Consider the following 20,154-nt stretch of genomic DNA (forward strand, 5'->3'; position numbering starts at 1 on the left):
GATGAGTGTTTGGTGCGGATTTGCAGAGCGGAAACGCTCCAGAAACGCATTGCATACCTTATCCCATGACTTCCTATGACATTCTGCACTATAGCAGCTCATCCTCAGGTGATGATGGTCTCCAGGGAGAGGCAGCGGCCCGCTGCAACATTCTCTAATGCTGTCCAGCCTGGTCCTTCCGTCGCTGCGTCTCCCCGCACACCCTAGAGGCCCACTGACCCCAGTGGTGGCGCTTCAGGGCACTGCGTCAGCAGAGGCAGGGAACCCCCGCTGCCTGGATCGGTCTGACCAGGCCTGGAATCCCACGACGTCTTCTTGCTTCCGGCATCCTCAGGTATGCTTCTTCTTCTTTTCTTCAGGTACGCCGACTGCAGGTTCCCTGTCAAGGACATCAAACCAATTGATGCGGGAGAGAGGTAACTTACAATTTATCTGTAGGTTTCCTGTCCTTGAAGGGCAGATCCCCTCTCTCTGTGGTGCTGTCATTGGAGGGGGGGGGGGGGGGGGGAACTGATACCTTGGAATTATTTTATCTCTGATCTGAGCTTTTATTCTAGTATGGTTAATGATATGATATACTGTAATGCTATATACAGAGTACATGCAGATGCAGATTATTAACGGATATAAAAGTTACTAATCATACTAAGTTTTGATAATTAATGGTGTATAAAGATACTAACTACCAGGATGGTTTTCCCAATTAAGAATCCCCTTCCCATTCTCCCCCTTTTTTTTAATTTTATTTCTTTCTCGTTATTTTTTTTTCTTTAGGTTTCATGTGTTATTTGTCCAAGTATAAACCATAATGCATGTTACCTCCCTGCGTAGAGAAATCAATATGCACGGAAATTTATATTCTATGTTGTAAAAAAAAAAAAAATTCAATAAAACAATTTTGAAACTAAAAACCTAAATCCTTAGATCAGGAACAAAACAGACATTTATAGGACATGTCATAACAACTTTCCCAAATTCTTATGAAAAAATTTACACGACATACTGCATTGAACTACTGTATCCAATTTATTATATGTTTTCAGAGTTGGTCCATTTTATGCCGACTCAGACGCCACCAAAATGGACACAGACTGACTGACCCCACAGCCCTGCTTTGATGCATGCATTGTCCTGTATAAAAATCATGGTTTTCTTGAAAGATGTAGACTTCTTCCTATACCACCGTTTAAAAACTGGCAGTAGGTTTGGGAGGTTTTTTGGGGGCCATTTTCAATCGGAAGAGGTCCAACTAGTTCATCTTTAATAATACCAGCCCATAGCAGTGCCCCACCTCCGACTTGCTGGTGTCTTAAGTCGAAGTTGAGGTCTGTGCGATACAGCCACGGACCCCTCCATTTGGTGCGTCAAAAGTTGCTCTCATCTTATCAGTCCATAAAACCTTTGCAATATTTGTCTTCAAATATTTCTTGGCCCAGACTTGATTTTTCACCTTCTGTGTATTGGTCAGTGATGATCGGGTTTCAGCCTCCCTTACTTTGGCCATGTCTCTGAGCACTGAACACCTTGTACTTCTGGACACTCCAGGGAGGTTGCACTTCTGGAATATATCAGCACTGGAAGATAATGGGTTATTGGTCGCTTCACTTTTGATGCTTCTCAAATCTTTGTCCGTTAATGTGCGTCTTTTTTTCTCAATGCGCTTTTTGCGACCTGGCTGAGTACTTGCAACAAAACTTTTGATGGTTCTGTGATCACGCCCCAGTATCTTAGCAATTTCAAGAGTGCTGCATCCCTCTGTAAGACATGTATAAATTTTTGACTTTTCAGAGTTGGTTAAATCTCTTTTTTGGCCCATGTTGCCTGAGAAAAAAAAACAAGAATTCAAGTTTATAAAGCTTGGAGTTGGAAAAAAAAATAATAAAAAAAAATAATGATATGGTCAAAATACTCACTTGCCTAATAACTGTGCACAATATATATATATATATATATATATATATATATATATATATATATATATATATATATATATATATATATATATATATATATATACACACACATGTAATAATGTGCACTATAATGTACACTTGTGGAGAAAATTGTTGGTACCCTTCTGTTAAAACAAGAAAAATCCAAAATGGCCACTGAAATGACTTGAAACTGACAAAATATTCAGTACAATTGAAAATAATTTAACTAATGAAAATCAGACATTGGTTTTGACTTGTGGTTCAACAGAAACATTTAAACCAAAGTGATGAAACTATCCTGGATAAAGATGGTACCCCTAGAAAAGTTTGAAAATACTTTGATCGTATGGAAATGTTAAACTAAGGTGTGTGCTGTAACAGCATCACAGATGTCTACAAATTTGTAACCAGTCTGTCTATTTAAAGGGTGAAAAGTAGTCACTGTGCTTTTTGACATCATGATGGATATCACAATGAACATGAACCTAAGATAGTCTCAGGGGTTTAGAAAGAAAATGATAGACAGGTAAGATAGGGGCTCACCGCGCTGCTTGTCATATAGATAGCTGAGAAGCTTGAGACTAGTGGGTGCTACATCCTGCTGGTGAGGCGTAGCAACATACAAAGAAGGAAAGAGGAATGCAGCGCATCCATCCAGTAAAATAGAAGTCCTTTATTCAGATTCCATGAAAAAAATTAAATCTGAATAAAGGACTTCTATTTTACTGGATGGATGTGCTGCATTTCTCCTTCGATAGACAAACATGTTAAAAGGTAAAGGATGTAAGACCAACTCCAAACAGCTTGATGTTCCTGTTCCTCCAGTTGCACATATAATTCAGTAGTTTAAAGGGAACCTGTCACCAGAAATTACACCGATAACCTGCAAATTAAACGCATATCTGCAGGTTAATAGCGTTAGTATGCTGCACGGCGTCTACACGAAGCCGAATGCAATGGGCAGAAAATGAACTTTATTCTCCCCGCCAGTATTCAGTCATGGAGGCGGGGGCAGTGCCGGTTCAGTCAACGCTCTTACAATACAGAACAGCGGCTGAACCGGCGCTGCCCCCACCTCCATGACTGAATACCGAATGCTGGCGGAGAATAAAGTTCATTTTCTCCCCGCTGCATTTAGCAGCATACAGGCGCCGAGCAGCATAATAACACTTAACCTGAAAAATTAACAGCATATCTGCAGGTTAGTAGCGTTATTTCTGGTGACAGGTTCCCTTTATGGGATTGTAGTCAATCTCGCTGGACGTGGCCGCAAGAGATGGATAATACAAATGGTAACAAAAGACCCCAGAACAACTTCCAAAGAGATCAGAGGTTCACTCCAAGGCCAAGGTAGATCAGTGTCAGATCACATAGCTTTTTTCGCTATTAAACTGGCCCCCAATGATGCAATGTGCAACCACAAAGTATATCCAGCGCGTGCACACTGCCCATCCGCTCCCCGGACAAGCACACTGACTCTGGGTGTACAGCCCCAGCTCCATGTCAGATGCACGCATGCGCCAGAGCGCAGTGTGGAAGGGGACACAGTGACGCGCATAACGTGCGTGCTGACACGTCATGCAGCCACTTGACTCAGAGCGGCTCCAGAGCATGCGCACATCTGCTCGGGCAGTGCGCCACCCGGGGTCATACTACGTGGTTGCCGTGACGTCGGGCCAGTCCCGGAAATCAAATGCAATGCTGTGGGCATGCCTAATTTCAAAAGTCCGTAACTGAAAAGCTAAAGTCGCCACCCCTATGACTAAATGAAAAGGTATGTGAGGGTAGCCCCTAATGATATAAAGTGTTTTTTTTAAACCTAATACTGGGAGCTTTTCTTTGGCAAAAACAATAACAACATACTGTGGCCAGTATAATAGCTAAAAACGAGGTGACAGGTTCCCTTTATTGGAAGACAACCAAGCAGGAAACCTCTGTTGAAAGCAAATCATAAAAAAAGAGAGACTGGAATTTGTCAAAATGCATATTGATAAGCCACAAAGCTTCTGGGAGAATGTCCTTTGGACAGATGAGACAAGACTAGAGGTTTTTGGAAAGTCACATCAGCTCTATGGGCACAGATGCAAAAATAATAATAATTTTTATTTATATAGCATCAACATATTCAACAGCACTTTACAATTAAGCAGTGACATATACAGACAATAAATTCAATATAAGGAAAAGACAGTTTAAACAGTTACATTAGGAGTGAGGGTCCTGCTCACAATCTTACATTCTACAAGGAAATAGGGGGACACAATAGGTGAAAAGTGCTTGTTATCTCAGGTGCAGCAATTATAACAGGGATTTTCATATAAAGCTGCATGATCCGGTCATCAGCCAGTGTGTTTAAGTGCAATTATTAAGATCAGTTATCGTGTGCATGGAGGGTGTGGAAACAGATTACTAGGAGGGAGCAGCTTTTGGATAATATTTAGAAGAAGGGAACAGTGTAGAGTTAGGCTGTGTGCCCACGATGAGTTTTTGATGCGTTTTTGCAGCGCGTAAACCAGGGGTCTCAAACTCGGCTGGGTATATGGGCCGCACATGGAAAAAATTTGAATTTGGGGGGCCGCATTCTTTGTTCAATGTGACATTTTTAGTGATACCATTTTTTTTTTGTATACACCTTTTGAACATTTTTGCCGTGTTTATTTTTTTATGGCTTGGGTCGTTATGGATGTGGCGATAATAAACGTGCACTTTTTTGTGTTTACTTTAGTTTACATATAAAACAGCATTTTTAGTGCCCAATATTTTTTCATGCTTTATTTTATTTTTTATTTTTTTTTCCAATTTTATTTCCCCCAATTGGCCACATACAGTAATATTGTCTTACAATTAGCATCATATAGTAATAATGGAAAACATCTTGTACTAATGTGCCCCATCCAGGTCCCCATCTTGTGGCTATGTGCCCCATCCAGGTCCACATCTTGAGGCTCTGTGCCCCATCCAGGTCCACATCTTGAGGCTATGTGCCCCATCCAGGTCCCCTCTTGTGGCTATGTGCCCCATCCAGGTCCCCTCTTGTGGCTCTGTGCCCCATCCAGGTCCCCATGTTGTGGCTCTGTGCCCCCTGTGCTGTCCTTCACACACATAAAATAGAAAAAAAAAGATGATTCTCACCTGTCCTCCGTTCCCTCAGCGGCCTTCCTGCAGATGTGGCCCGCAGGCACCACAGAGTCCGACCCCTTGACGATCCCGACCTGGTCCAGGAGGAGCCGCCGACAGCAGCGCTGCATTGCCGCACAGAGACAGTCTCCCAGCACAGCATTTCCAATGCCAGCCGCCGGCCAATCAGAGGCTAGCAGCTGACATCTGCATATGGCAATGACGTCATACTCGCTGCGCCGACACGCAGATATCAGCTGCTGGCCTCTGATTGGCCGGCGGCTGGCATTGGAAATGCAGTGCTGGGAAACAGTCTCTGTGCGGCAATGCAGCGCTGCTGTCGGCGGCTCCTCCTGGACCAGGTCGGGATCGTCAAGGGGTCTGTGCCTGCGGGCCGCATAAAGCAGCCTCAGGGGCCGCATGCGGCCCGCGGGCCGCGTGTTTGAGACCCCTGGCGTAAACGCTCCAGAAACGCATTGCATACCTTATCCCATGACTTCCTATGACATTCTGCAAGTTCTGTGCACATGGTCAGGATTTTTTCTGCGCAAATTTTACTCGCAGAAAAAAAATAAGGACATGACCAATTCTTGTGCGTTTCTGCATGCGTATTTGCCTATACAATGCATTGGGAAAACGCATGGCAAATACACATGCAAAAACGCATGTAAAAACCGCATGCGTTTTTCTGCCAAGGAGATGCAGAAATGCTCCGGAAAATTTCTGCATCGTGGGCACTAAGCCTTAGGTTAGTGAGTTGATGTGATAGGCTTGTTTAAAGAGATGCCTTTTTAAAGCACGCTTAAAAACAGGGGGGCTAAGTATCAGTCGGATCGTCCGAGTCAGTGCATTCCAGAGAACTGGCGCAGCACGAGAGAAGTTGTGGAGATGAAGGTGCGAGGTTCGGATTATAGAGGATGTTAGTCTTCGGTTAGTTTAAGAACGAAGGGCACAGGGCAAGTGTAGGACAATAGAGATGAGGGAGGAGCTATGAGAGCTTTGTGGGTGAGAGGTATGAGGTTATATTGTATTCTATAGCGAATGCGCAACCAGCGTAATGACTGGCACAAGGTGGAGGCATCAGTGAAGCGGCTGGACAGAAATACGACTCTGGCTGCCACTTTCAGGATGGATTGGAGAAGAGAAAGTTTGGTTAGAGGGAAACCGATCAGAAGAAAGTTGCAGTAGTCCAGAAGAGAGTGAATAAGAGCGTCAGTAAGGCTATGTGCCGACGATGCAGAAATGCTCAGGATTTTTCCTGAGCGTTTCTGCATCTCCCTGGCAGAAAAAAAAAACGCATGCGGATTGTACATGCGTTTTCCTGCCAGGGACATGCGGAAATGGAGCGTTATTCACTGACATTTCCGCATGTGGATTGACAAGCGCTTTCCAAGCGATTAGCATCACTTGGAAAGTGCTTGTGACAACTAGGTCACACTATATAAATCCATGCAAACGGCATGGATTTATATAGTGTGACCCGAGAGAGTGTATATACTTACCCTCCGATGGCCTGCGCTGGCTTGTTTCGCTCGGTCCCGGCTGCCGGCAGCAGTGAATAGGAAGACCTGCAGACGTCAGCGTCGCGTGACCAGTCACATGACTCTGACGTCAGCGCAGGTCTTTCAATTCACTGCAAAGTGCCGGGAAGCAAGCAGGAGTGCAGCGCGGGCCGCCCGAAGGTAAGTATACATTTATTTTTTATTTTATTCTTTTTTTTTTTATAGATTTTTTAATGGTACCTGGGTGTGGATGAGACTCTCCTCTCCTCCACACCCGGGTACCATCCGCACATTAGAACGCTTGGATTACGCATCTACATATACAGTGATGCGTAATCCATGCGGTCTAATGCAAGTCAATGGCGGTGAAGACGCAGCACTTCCGAAAAATAATTGGGAGTGCTGCGTTTTTTTCCACAATGATAATCCGCAGCGGAAATTTCCGCAGCATGTGCACAGCACATGCGGATCATCATTGGGGAACATTGTTGCCCTTCTACCATGCGTTTTCGCAGCTGCAAAAACGCTGCGGAAACGCATTAAAAACGCATCGTGGGCACACAGCCTAAGAGTTTTAGCAATTTCAAAGGAGAGAAAAGGTCGGATTTTGAAGATGTTTTTAAGATGCAGGTAACATGAGGGAGTGGATATAGGGAACAAAAGGAAAGTTCTGTGTCAAATATAACCCCAAGACAGCGAGTTTGCTGCCTGTGAGTTATGGTAGAACCCTCCAAGGTAATTTCGACGTTAGGTAGAGTTAGGTTAATAGAGGGGAGAAACACAAGAAGTTCAGTTTTGGAGAGATTCAGTTTCCGGAAGAGGGAGGACATAATGTTAGAGACAGCAGACAAACAATCCTTGGTATTTTGTATTAGGGTGGGGGTCATGTCAGGAAAAGAGGTGTATAATTGGGTGTCGTCAGCATAGAGATGATACTAAAAACCAAATCTACTGATTGTCCAATAGGGGCTGTGTATAAAGAGAAGAGGGGGGGGGGCCTAGGACTGAGCCCTGAGGAACTCTGATAGTAAGGGTATGAGGAGAGGAGTAAGAGCTGGCAAAAGATAACAGTGAAGAAGTGGTCAGAGAGGTAGTAAGAGAACCAGGAAAACACAGTGTCCTTGAGCCCGATAGAGCAGAGTATAGGGAGGAGGAGTTGATGATCCACAGTGTCAAATGCAGCAGAGATCCAGGAGAGTCAGAAGGGAGAAGTGACCATTCAATTTAGATGTTAATAGAATGTTAGAGACTTTAGTGAGGGCAGTTTCAGTAGAGTGTACAGAGCAGAAACCAGATTGTAAAGGGTCAAGAAGAGAGTGATCTGAGAAATAGATTAAACTGGAGTGGACCAAGCTTTCCAGGAGTTTAGAGATGAAGGGAAGATTAGAGACTGGTCTACAGTTAGCAGTGCAGTTCTGGTCAACAGATGTTTTTTAAAGTAAAGGGGTTATGATGGCATGTTTAAATGAGGAGAGAAAGACACTGGAAGAGAGGTTAAATATAAATACACTGCTCAAAAAAAAATCAAGGGAACACTAAAATACCACATCCTAGATATCACTGAATGAAATATTCTAGTTGAAATCAATAAAACATAAAAATGATCAATGTAAATCAAAATTAATATCCCATGGAGGTCTGGATTTGGAATGATACTCAAAATCAGAGCAGAAAATCAAATTACAGGCTGAACCAACTTCAGTGGGAATGATGCTCAGTAGTGTGTGTGGCCTCCAAGTGTCTGTATGACTTCCCTAAAACGCCTGGGCATGCTCCTAATGAGGCGGCGGATGTTCTCCTGAGGGATCTCCTCCCAGACTTGGATTAAAGCGTCAGTCTGTGGTGCAAGGTGGCGTTGGTGGATTGAACCAGGGATGTCGAGTCAGTAAGCCAAACCTCCGACTCCAACTCCAATTCCGACTTCCTCATACATTGCTCATGTTTAAGTGATAAATTTACTGTAGCACAGATTCATCTCAGCTAAAAGTCTAGACCCTTAGATCAGGAATAGGACCTTTCATAACTTTCCCAAATTCTTATGAAAAAAAATATTGCCCAAACTGCATTGAACTACAGTACCCAATTTATTATATATTTTAGGAGTTGGAGTCGGTCCATTTTATACCCACTCCACAGCCCTGGATGGAACGAGACCTGATGTCCCAGATGTGCTCTATTGGATTCAGATCTGGAGAACTATCAGGCCAGTGCAAAGCATCAATGCCTTCATCATGCAGGAACTGCTGACACACATCAGTCACATGAGGCCTAGCATCGTCATGCATCAGAACGAACCCAGAGCCCACTGCACCTCACAATGGGTCTGAGGATCGCATCCCGGTACCTATTGGCAGTCAGGGTACCTGTGGCTAGCACATGGAGGGCTGTGCGGCGCTACAAAGAAATGCCTCCCCACAACATTACTGACCCACTGCCAAACCAGTCATGCTGGAGGATGTAGCAGGCGGCAGATCACTCTCCACGGTGTCTCCAGACTCTGTCACATCTGTCACGTGTGCTCAGTGTGAACCTGCTCTCATCCGTGAAGAGCACAGGGCGCCAATCTGGAATCTGCCAATAACACTGCACGGTGTTGGGCTGTAAGTACAACACGCACTTGTGGACGTCGGGCCCTCATACCACCCTCATGGAGGATGTTTCTGACAATTTGAGCATACACATGGATGTTAGTGGCATGCTGGAAGTCATTTTGCAGGGCTCCGGCGCTGCTCATCCAGTTCCTCCTTGCACAAAGGAGGAGGTAGCGGTCTTGCTGCTGGGTTGTTACCCTCCTACGGCCCCCTTCACGTTTCCTGGTATCTGCTCCATGCTCTGGACAGTGTGCTAACAGACACAACTACCCTTCTTGCCACAGCTCGCAGTGATGTGCACTACCTGAGCAACTTCTGTGGGTTGTACTGCAGACAGTCTCACGCTACTATACCACTAGGGGTGAGAGCAATTACAAAATACAAAAGTGACCAAAACAGCCAAAAAGGGATAAGAACAGATAAATGGTCTGTGGTCACCACCTGCAGAACCACTCTTATGTGGGGTGGGGGGTGTCTTGCTAATTGCCTATAATTTTTTACCTGTTGTCTGTTCCATTTGAACAACAGCAGGAGAGATTGATTCACAATCAGTGTTGCTTCATAACTGGACGGGTTGATTTCACAGAAGTGTGATTGACTTGGAAGTTACATTGTGTTCTTGTAAGTGTTCCCTTTATTTTTTTGAGCAGTGTAATTAGGCGAGTGGTGACAACCGGTGAAAGAGACTGCAGGAGATGTGGAGGAATACGGTCACTGGTGCAGGCTGTAGGTTGATAAGAAGCAAGGAGCAGGGTAACTTTATTTGTAACAGGCTCAAAGATGGCAAGTGAGCTTAAAGTGCCGACAGGAAGGAGATCAGGCACTGAGGAGATTGGATACAAATGTCCTGATGGATGGGATTAATTTTTTCTAGGAAATAAGTGGCCAGATCCTCACGGTGACTGGGGCCTGTGCTTTAGGGCTCAGGAGGGAGTGTAAGGTTTCAAAAAGTCATTTTGGATTGTTGGCTAGTGAAGTGATGATGGTGGTGGTGAAGTATGATTGTTTGGCCAAATGAAGGGCAGAGTTATAAGTTTTGAGCATGACGTTATAGTAGATGAAATCCTCTGCTAAAAGCGATTTTCTCCCCTGACGCTCAGCGCACCTTGAGCAACGCTGAAAAAAAAAACATGTTTGTATAGTGTGCCAGGGTTGCCGTCGCCTGTGTCGGGTCTTTCTGCATGTAGCAGGTGCTGCTTCATCCAAGGAACTCTGCAACATATTTTTGAAGTCTGACAATGCTAAATCTGGACAGGAGAGGGAGGAGATGGGAACTAAAGAGGAGTGTAGATTGCCATAAGCTTCTGGGTATTGATGGTACGTGTATTCCTGTAAGTGTGGTAACTAGGGGTGTCCTGGGTGAGAAGACCGTTCTTGACAGATAAGGAAAGAAGGTTGTGGTCAGAGCGCGGGTGAGGGGACTCAGGAGCTAGTAAAGTTGTGCACTGAGCCGAGCCGGGAGAAGACCAGGTCCAGAGTAGTGACGAGCAAGCATTAAAATGCTTGGGTGCTCATGTCGAGCAAACCGTAATGCTCGGGTGCTCGACCCGAGCAACGAGCCCAATGCAAGTCAATGGGAAACTCAAGCATTTTTCCAGTGGTCCCCCACCGGAGGTCTGGAGGGGGCCTAAAAATGGGCCAAATTGATGGGAACAGTGCTCAAATGATATGGGAACAGCATGGGGAAGACCCCTGGAAGCATCTCTGACTCACAGGTCACTGTTGTGAACAATGTTGTCAGAGTATTACGCCACTTTTACGTACTCACAATAAAACATACAAAAACAAAGCCAAAATGGATTTCCCTGGAAAAAAATGTTAAAGGAACATTCTTTCCAAGGTAATAACTTGTATAGAAGGAAAAATAAATAACCCAAAACAAAAATGCTCCTCCACATCTTGGCCTATGTGCACATGTACCATTTTTGCACTGCTTTCAATGGTGAAAAATTCATTCACCGATAAATGTAATTTTAACATTTTACTACCTTATCTGGCCATGTGGTGTGAGACATACTTAGACACATCCTGTTTCATTAATGAAAGAAGGACTGTGAAAGTCACAAAGCCTATTTTTACAAAGCCATCAGGCGGCCCTTACTATTGTTAGAGGGCCATCAGCCGGCTATGCTTTTCTGTTCCCATATTAAGGAGTGGGTCTCCTATACTGTTATTGCATATGCAGTGACTGCAAGGGTTGCCAAAAATTAGGAAGCACTCCAATACCCCTTTGAAGAGACCTAGAGGAAAGCCTCATTAAAAAATTGTTCCCATTGTTAAGGAGTGGGTCTCCTATACTGGTAATGCGCATGCACTAAGTGCATGGGCAGAAAAACATTTACCCCTGGGGGGTATACATGAACATTCTGTATGTTATACAGTATGTTAGAGGTAGGCCTCTAAAAATATTTCCTATGAGCATCATAAACACCCTTAATTTTTTATTTTTTTTTTTTTGTGTGGGTGTTGCATCACGGTCACCCTGGTGATATGGTGGTAGAGGATGAGGAGAAGGACAACAGAAAATAGACAAAATCAGGAAGCGTATACCCATATCTGGGTGTGAAGAGGTGCATGAAAATAGACCCCCCAAAAAAAGTCACTGGACACTGACTTTATGTTCCGCTGGTGTTGAGAAGTCTGGCCCAATCCAGACCTTGTTCATTTTTATAAGAGTCAGCCTGTCAGAATTTTCAGTTGACAGGCGGATGCGCCCATCAGTTGTAATATCCCCGGCGGAAATAAAAACCCACTCTGGTAAAACACTAGCGACAGGGCAGGCCAGGACCTCCAAGGCGTAGAGAGCCAGTTCATTCCACGTATCCAGCTTTGATACCCAATAATTATAAGGCACAGAGGAATCACGGAGGACGTTGGTAAGGTCGGCAAGGTACTCCCTCAGCATCTTCCCAAACTTTGCACTCCTTGTGAGAATACCCCGCGCCTCAGTGCCTGAGAAAAACTGTCCCACACCTTTGACAGTGTTCCCCTACCTCTGCTGCATCGTATTTGTGCCTCCCTCGCCTGTACTCCTTGGTTGTCCAACGAACTGTGACCTCTGCCGCCAGCGTTTTCAGATGGGAATTTTTTAAATAATTCCTCAACAAGGGCCTTCTAGTACTGCAACATTTTATTAGTTCTCTCCACCACGGGAAGGAGAGAGACAGTTCTCCTTCTAGTGTGGGTCTAGAAGCGTGACCAACCAGTAATTACTGTAGGCCATAATGTGTACAACACGAAGGTCACGGGAAAGGCAGCTGTACAAAGTCAGCCACGTGTGCCAGACTGCCAACAGCCAAGTCTTCCCTGTTCTGACCAAGGACGACTGTCCATGCTCTCCTCCTCCTCTCCTTCCTCAGGCCATCCACACTGAACAGACGGTACGACTGTTGTGTGGGTAGTACCGTCTGTAGCGCAGGAAAACAGCTCCTGTTCTCCTCATTATCACCCAATCCGCATTGAAATTAGATGAGGCTGGGCTGTGTGGCATCACCGTGTAAGGTTCCTTGCTCCATCTCATCGAGCTCCACCTGCAATGCCTCCTCTTTAATTGTGAGCAGCGATCGTTTCAGTAGACAGAAGCGGGATGGTGACGCTAATTATAGCGTCATCGCCGCTCACCATCTTGGCGGAGTCCTCAAAATTTTGGAGGACTGCACAGATGTCAGACATCCATGACCACTCATCAGCTCATGTGCAGAGGCTGACCTGAACACAGACGGGCGTGTTGAAGCTGGTACTCAACAACTGCCCTCTGCTGCTCACAAATCCTTCCCAACATTGAGTTCCAACGCATGGTGACATCGCACACCAGTCGGTGAGCTGGAAGCTGCAAACGCTGCTGAAGCACGGCAAGGGCGGCGGAAGCTGTAGTTGACTTGACTTTCGGAATTGCCACAGACGCAGCATACTTTCACAAGCAGATCAGGCAGATCCGGGTAGGTTTTCAGAAATCGCTGAACCACTAGGTTGAGCACATGGGCCAGGCATGGTATGCGTGCGAGCTCACCTAGCTTCAGAGCCGGCACCAGGTTCTGGCCTTTGTAACACAAGACCATGCCTGGCTGTAGGTTCAGGGGTGACAACCACAGGTCTGCCTGCTCTGTTACAGCTGTCAACAACTTTGCAGCTGTGTGCGGTTTGTCCATTAAGCATATTAGGTTCAGCAGTGCCTGTTCCACATGGCCGAGGCAGGGCTTCCAGTTTCCGACTGCTGTGGTCATCTCGGAGATAGAGGTGCAGGAGCTGTAGAATGTGGGGGCAACCCCGATTGACCCAGGGCCCGCAATCCTCGGCATCTGGAGGACGGATACTGGAAGCCTGTGCTAGCATTTCTTCTGCGGTGTTGCTATCAGTGTGTCAAGAGTGGGAGAAGAGAGTTGCATTGACAATCCAACACAATGGGCAGCACTATGAACACATTTTATAAGTGGTCATAAACTTGCAAAAAACTCATGATAGAATAAAGTTACGTTAAAACCAAGCACACCATTGTTTTTCTTATGAAATTCTCAATAAGTTTGATGTGTCACATGACCCTCTTCCCATTGAAAAAAATAAAGTTGGATCCAAAATGGCCGCCATAGTCACCACCCATCTGGAAAAGTTTTCCCCCTCCCATATACTAATGTGCCACAAACAGGAAGTTGATATTACCAACCATTCCCATTTAATTTATGTGTTTCCATATAAATGGCCCACCCTGTAGATGTGGTATTGATCAGCGACCAAGTGTGAATAGGTTTGAACAACACACAACTGTCAGACTTTAAATGGAGGTTAATATCTGGCACGCTACAAAAAAATGTTGCGATTATTACCTCAGTAATATCGGATCACATCTGATGATGGACAAGTTTCTCAGCTTCCACAATACAGCAATGCGAATAAAATAAAATAAAAATCTGACTGCATTCTGCTAAAAAGCACTTGGAGCAGTAAAATGGTGTACTGTATTGCTTTTAAGCAAATAATCAGGATTAAGAGCAAAAAAAATTAGCCCTGATATCTAGGGCTATGGATATAACCGCAGCAGACAGAACGGGCAATGAACCTTATTCTGCTGTATACAGTGTCCACAAACTCTGCCTGCCTAAGTCCTGCTAACACCAGTAATACATATATGCATCTGAATTAGTCCTTAGAAGGACTGTTAGTTTAGATGTACAGATGCATCTCACTAAATTAGAATATCATCTAAAAGTTAATTGATTTCAGTTCTTCAATACAAAAAGTGAAACTCATTATATAGAGTCATTACAAACAGAGTGATCTATTTCAAGTGTTTATTTCTGTTAATGTTGATGATTATGGCTCACAGCCAATGAAAACACAAAAGTCATTATCTCAGTAAATTAGAATACTTTATAACAACAGCTTGAAAAATGTTTTTAAAATCCAAAATGTTGGCCTACTGAAATGTATGTTCAGTAAATGCACTCAATACTTGGTCGGGGCTCGTTTTGCATCAATTACTGCATCAATGCGGTGTGGCATGGAGGCGATCAGCCTGTGGCACCGCTGAGGTGTTATGGAAGCCCAGGTTGCTTTGGTAGCAGCCATCAGCTCGTCTGCATTGTTGGGTCTGGTGTCTCATCTTCCTCTTGACAATACCCCATAGATTCTCTATGGGGTTAAGGTCAGGCGAGTTTGCTGGCCAATCAAGCACAGTGATGCTGTGGTTTTTAAACCAGGTATTGGTACTTCTGGCAGTGTGGACAGGTGCCAAGTCCTGCTGGTGAATGAAATTCCCATATCCAAAAAGCTTGTGGGCAGAGGGAAGCATGAAGTACTCTAAAATTTTCTGGTAGATGGCTGCGCTGACTTTGGTCCACATAAAACACAGTGGACCTACACCAGCAGATGACATGGCTCCCCAAACCATCACTGATTGTGGAAACTTCACACTAGGCCTCAAGCAGCTTGGATTGTGGCCTCTCCACTCTTCCTCCAGACTCTGGGACCTTGATTTCCAAATGAAATGCTAAATTTACTTTGCATTTACTTAGTGTTAATGACTGCCTTCTGGACATTGTCAAGTCAGCAGTCTTCCCCATGATTGTGGAGCCTACTGAAAGACTAAGGGACCTTTTTAAACGTTTAGGAAGCCTGTACAGGTGTTTTTTTGTTAATTATTCTAATTTACTGAGATAATGACTTTTGTGTTTTCATTGGCTGTAAGCCATAATCATCAACATTAACAGAAATAAGCACTTGAAATAGATCACTCTGTTTGTAATGACTATATAATATATGGGTTTCACTTTTTGTATTGAAGAACTGAAATAAATTAACTTTTAGATGATATTCTAATTTAGTGAGATGCACCTGTATATTGCTGTGGAATACCTGACTAAATAAAAAGCCAATTCTCTCACTCACTAAGCTGCAGCTCTCCCTACTCTGCCTGTCTGAAGGGTAGACTGTGATGAGCATAGGGTCACCGGGTCTGATAAAGACCCGACGACGCTATGCGGCCAGCCAATCACTGTAATGCCACAACCAACATGGCTGCGGCATTACAGAGAGTGGCAGTCAATCCCCGCATGTTTATTTGCTATTAAAACAGCGCAAAACATGCGAGGCAGGGACTTGAGCTCCCGCCTGAACATCCCGGAAATACTCGTCGAGCATCTCGAGCAGCGAGATGCTCGGGCGAGGACCGACTAGTTCAGAGTATTCCCTTCTTCATGCATAGGAGGCTTAATAAACTGTGAGAGGACGAATGAGGAGGTTAGAGAAAGGAGATGAGAGGCAGATTGGGAGAGGGGATCAACAATGGGGATATTAAAGTCTACCATGATGAGAGAGGAAATGTCACAGGATAGAAAGTGATTAAGCCAGGTGGCAAAGTGATCCAAGAACTGATGGGAAGAGCCCGGAGGTCGATGCACAACTGCCACTCGCAGGGACAAAGGTTTGAAGAGTCTAACAGTGAGGACTTCAAAGAAAGGAAACATAAGTGAGGGTACTGGGGGGATAACCTGGAAAGTACATTGTGATGAAAGGAGCCCACCAAACAAGAGAGCAGCAGTGGCGATGGAGCATAGAAAGAAAATACCATTGTGCCTACTATGAAACATGGAGGAGGTTCGGTTGTGATTTGGGGCTGCATCTGGCACAGGATGAATATTTGATGGTGTAAAGATCTGAGGTTGTAGGTTGTAAGTAATCACCTAGGCAGGTTAGTGATACAACAATATTTTATTGATCACAGCCATGGTAATAAAGCAATTCCAGGTAAATGACCAAAATACAGTTCTCTCAGTCCTTAAGTTCTCAACCTGGGATCAGTAGTTCCACTGACTTTGTATCAGGTGATACCCACTGTCTACCAACTTTTGGTTGGCCCACAGATTTCATATCTCCAGCCAGTATAGTCTGTAGCCATAGTCCATGATCCTCCAGACGACAGATAAAACGATGAAAGCACAGATATCCAGTAGCAGCAGTCCTTCAATAAAGTTTAAATCCAAATGACATATCCACAACTGAAGCACGTTTATCCACTTTAGTTGATAACAGATCTTCAACACTCCGTAAGTCATCCATCCATCAGCTCCACAGCCATAGATCCTAACCCTCTGGCATCCTTCCACCAACCTTCCTAAAACATGACTCCTTTCTTTCACTGGGATCAGTCCCCTCCCAGGTCAGAAGTGATCACCCTCCCCCTTAAGCATTTACTGTTAGCTAAAAACAATGGAGAATATTCTAGAAGCCTTCATCTGAGACTGCATGTAAGACCCGGCTCCACTGTGTCTACAATCTACACACACAATGAGATTATTGGCTGCTGGAACAATGGTTAGATACTCCTGAGATACAGAGTAGTGGAATGCTGGACATTTTACAAGTGAATCTAGTGCACATACTCACAAGTTAGCAAAACTATATAAAACATAACAAGTAAATCACTAATAAAACACAATAATATTGACAAAAATGGTGGTCCGTTGCTGGAAAAGTATCATAGTCTTTAGTAAGTGGGCAGTTCCTCACAGAAGGGTACAATGAAACGTCAAGACTATCAAGGCATTCTGGATCAAAATGTGCTGCCCAGTGTCCGAAAACTAGATCTGAGTCGCAGGTCATGGGTCCTTCCACAGGATAATGACTCAAAACATCGAACAATGGCTAAGAGCAAAGCATTAGACTATTCTGTAGTTGCTTCTATGAGCCCCGATCTAAATCCTACTGAACCACTGTTTGAAGGTGATTTGAAGAAATCTACTTAACATCTATAGAAGGAGCTAAAATATACAGTCTGGAGATCATGCCTTCACACCTGAGACAGCCGAAGCAGTTTGCTCATGAGGAGTGGGCCAAAATACCTGTGGGCAGGAGCAGAAGTCTCATTGACAGTTACAGAAATAGTTTGTCTGCAGTGATTGCCTCAGAAAGTTAGGCAACAACATATTAAAGTTAGGGCACCATCACTTTTGTACAGGTAGTTTTCATCAGTTTTTTTTTTCTGTTGAACCAATAATTCAAAAGCAATGCCCGATTTTAACTAGTTAATATAAGTTGAAAATTACTTTTCTGAGTTTCAAATAATTTCAGTGACCATTTGGGGTTTAACTTACTTTAACAGAAAGGTAGCAACAATTTTGTCCACATGCAGTGATGTGCGGTATACCGTATATACACATGTAATAATGTACACACATGTAATAACATGCACTATAAATGAATATACACACACGTAAGGGAGCAAAAAAAAAAACATTCTATATAGATAAATAAATGTACCCCACAATGTATACACACATGTAATAACATAGTATATACATGTAAACGTGCAATACGGGTAAAACATATATATTTGCACTATAATGTATATACACACATATAAAAGTGCAGCAGTGTGCGTGTGTATGTATATGTGTGTATATATATATATATATATATATATATATATATATATATATACACACATACACACCCATACAGACCTGTACAGCCTCCACTGTGCCGACAATGGGTCCGTGTGTAGAGGGGGAGCGCTGGGGATAAGCCGCCATTGTACAGTGGGTGCAGACCTCCACACTCACCTGCAGACGCCACTATTCAGGATCCCGGGGATGGAGGAGACATGTAATGGAGCAGAGGGAGCCCCAGCCTCCGTCAGGACTTACACACCGGATATTAGGCGATCATAAACTTCCTGTCTGCGCTCCAAGCCTCACTGCCACTGCCGGCAGCTGTGCAGAAGGACCTTTGGTGACGTCAGACCCATGTGATCACCCCTGTGGGCGGAGTCAGACGCCGGCTGTTCTGCTGGAGGAGTTCTGTGGAGCTTTAGCGATGATGTGACACTGGCTGTTGTTTATAGATATTTGTCAGTTAACCCCTTTTCTGCCGGGCAAATTTTGACTTTTATTATTTCTTCACTTTTTTTCTAAGAGGCACAACGTTATTATTTTTCTGCCAACATCTATAATATAACCGGGGATACGTATCTCTGTCTGAAGCCTTTATAGACTGCGCATGCGTGATGCGCAGTCTAGCTCCAGACAGAAGCACGCATCCAGCCATTACCGGTAAGAGGAGGTGTATGGCACCGGAGATCGCGGGATGCGTAGGCATATGATCTCCAGCGCCATACTTACATACCTGACCGGGAGGAGCGTTGCTGCGGCGCCTCTCTTTGCAGGAGACCGGGGCAGGAGTGAGGCGTCGGATCGGCGCGTGCTCATAGCGCTATCCGGCGCCATTTTACTGAAGACACATTTACAGTGTGTCTTCAGCAAAATGGCGCCGGACAGCACAGTGCTCCGGCGCCGCATTCCTCCCACGGCCTCCAGCAGAACAGGACGCAGCAGCGCTGGAGTACAGAGAAGAAAGGTGATTATAACTGTTTATTTTTTTGGGTATTGGGGACGAGGGGTGCCACGCATACCGGGATTGGGGACGAGGGGTACCACGCATACCGGGATTGGGGACGAGGGGTGCCACGCATACCGGGATTGGGGACGAGGGGTGCCACGCATACCGGGATTGGGGACGAGGGGTACCACGCATACCGGGATTGGGGACGAGGGGTGCCACGCATACCAGGATGAGGGATACCATACATACCAGGACAGGGATGAGGGATGGGGTACCACGCATACCGGGATTGGGGACGAGGGGTGCCACGCATACCGGGATTGGGGACGAGGGGTACCACGCATACCAGGATTGGGGATGAGGGGTGCCACGCATATCAGGATTGGGGATGAAGGGTGCCATGCATACCAGGATTGGGAGTGAGGGGTGCCATGCATACCAGGATAGGGGGTGAGGGGTGCCATGCATACCTGGATAGGGGGTGAGGGGTGCCATGCATACCAGGATAGGGGGTGAGGGGTGCCATGCATACCTGGATAGGATGGTGGAGACAGGATGGGGGCAGCACAAATACAAGGAGGGGGGCAGCACATACCAGCATGGGAGACCATATACCAATAAAAATGCTCGCCACCCAGGCGTAGAACGGGTTCAATAGCTAGTCTATAATATAACCAGAAATGTGTCCTTCTGTCCGAAGCCTCTATAGACTGTGTATGAAACGCTGCAGGTGGAGACAGAAGGACATATCCAGACGGGGAGGTGGACGAGGCTGGAGGAGGAGGAGTGTGACTCCGGAGATAGCGGTATGCGTAGGTGCGATCTCTGGCGCCTTGAGGATATACTGGAGAGTGAGTCAGCGCCTGCGCATAGCGCGATCTTCTGCAACATTTTGTTGAAGACATTCGCACACAGTGTCTAAAACAAAATGGCACCGGATAGTCTGGTATGCGCAGGCGCTGATTCTGGCACCATTTTATTTAAATATTTAAAGGGGTTTTCCCATGAACAAAAGTTTATTTAAAATTTTTTCCGTGTCTGACCGTGTACAGATCATACCACAGCTGCTGGCCAGGGAAGAGGCAAAAGACAATACAGACATTACAGCAGGGGATCGCGGAGGATTCATTTTGTGAGGTAAAACATTTCACTGCCTGTTTATAAACAATATTTTTCCTC

At 45.0% G+C, this 20,154-nt stretch overlaps 1 long non-coding RNA gene across 1 annotated transcript; it reads right to left on the reverse strand.

Moving 5' to 3' along the window:
* Nucleotides 1–1,007: 1,007 nt before the first annotated feature.
* LOC141273137 (uncharacterized) lies at nt 1,008–18,362 on the reverse strand. The gene is made up of 2 exons (XR_012322065.1): nt 18,198–18,362; nt 1,008–1,821 (listed from the first exon to the last, which is right to left on the reverse strand). It is a non-coding gene; the product is annotated as an uncharacterized lncRNA (long non-coding RNA).
* Between the last annotated feature and the right edge of the window lie 1,792 nt (nt 18,363–20,154).

Source organism: Phyllobates terribilis, unplaced genomic scaffold, assembly GCF_046119375.1.
Source record: "Phyllobates terribilis strain yellow unplaced genomic scaffold, ASM4611937v1 Scaffold_5__5_contigs__length_657084704, whole genome shotgun sequence".
NCBI classification, from domain to species: Eukaryota; Metazoa; Chordata; class Amphibia; order Anura; family Dendrobatidae; genus Phyllobates; species Phyllobates terribilis.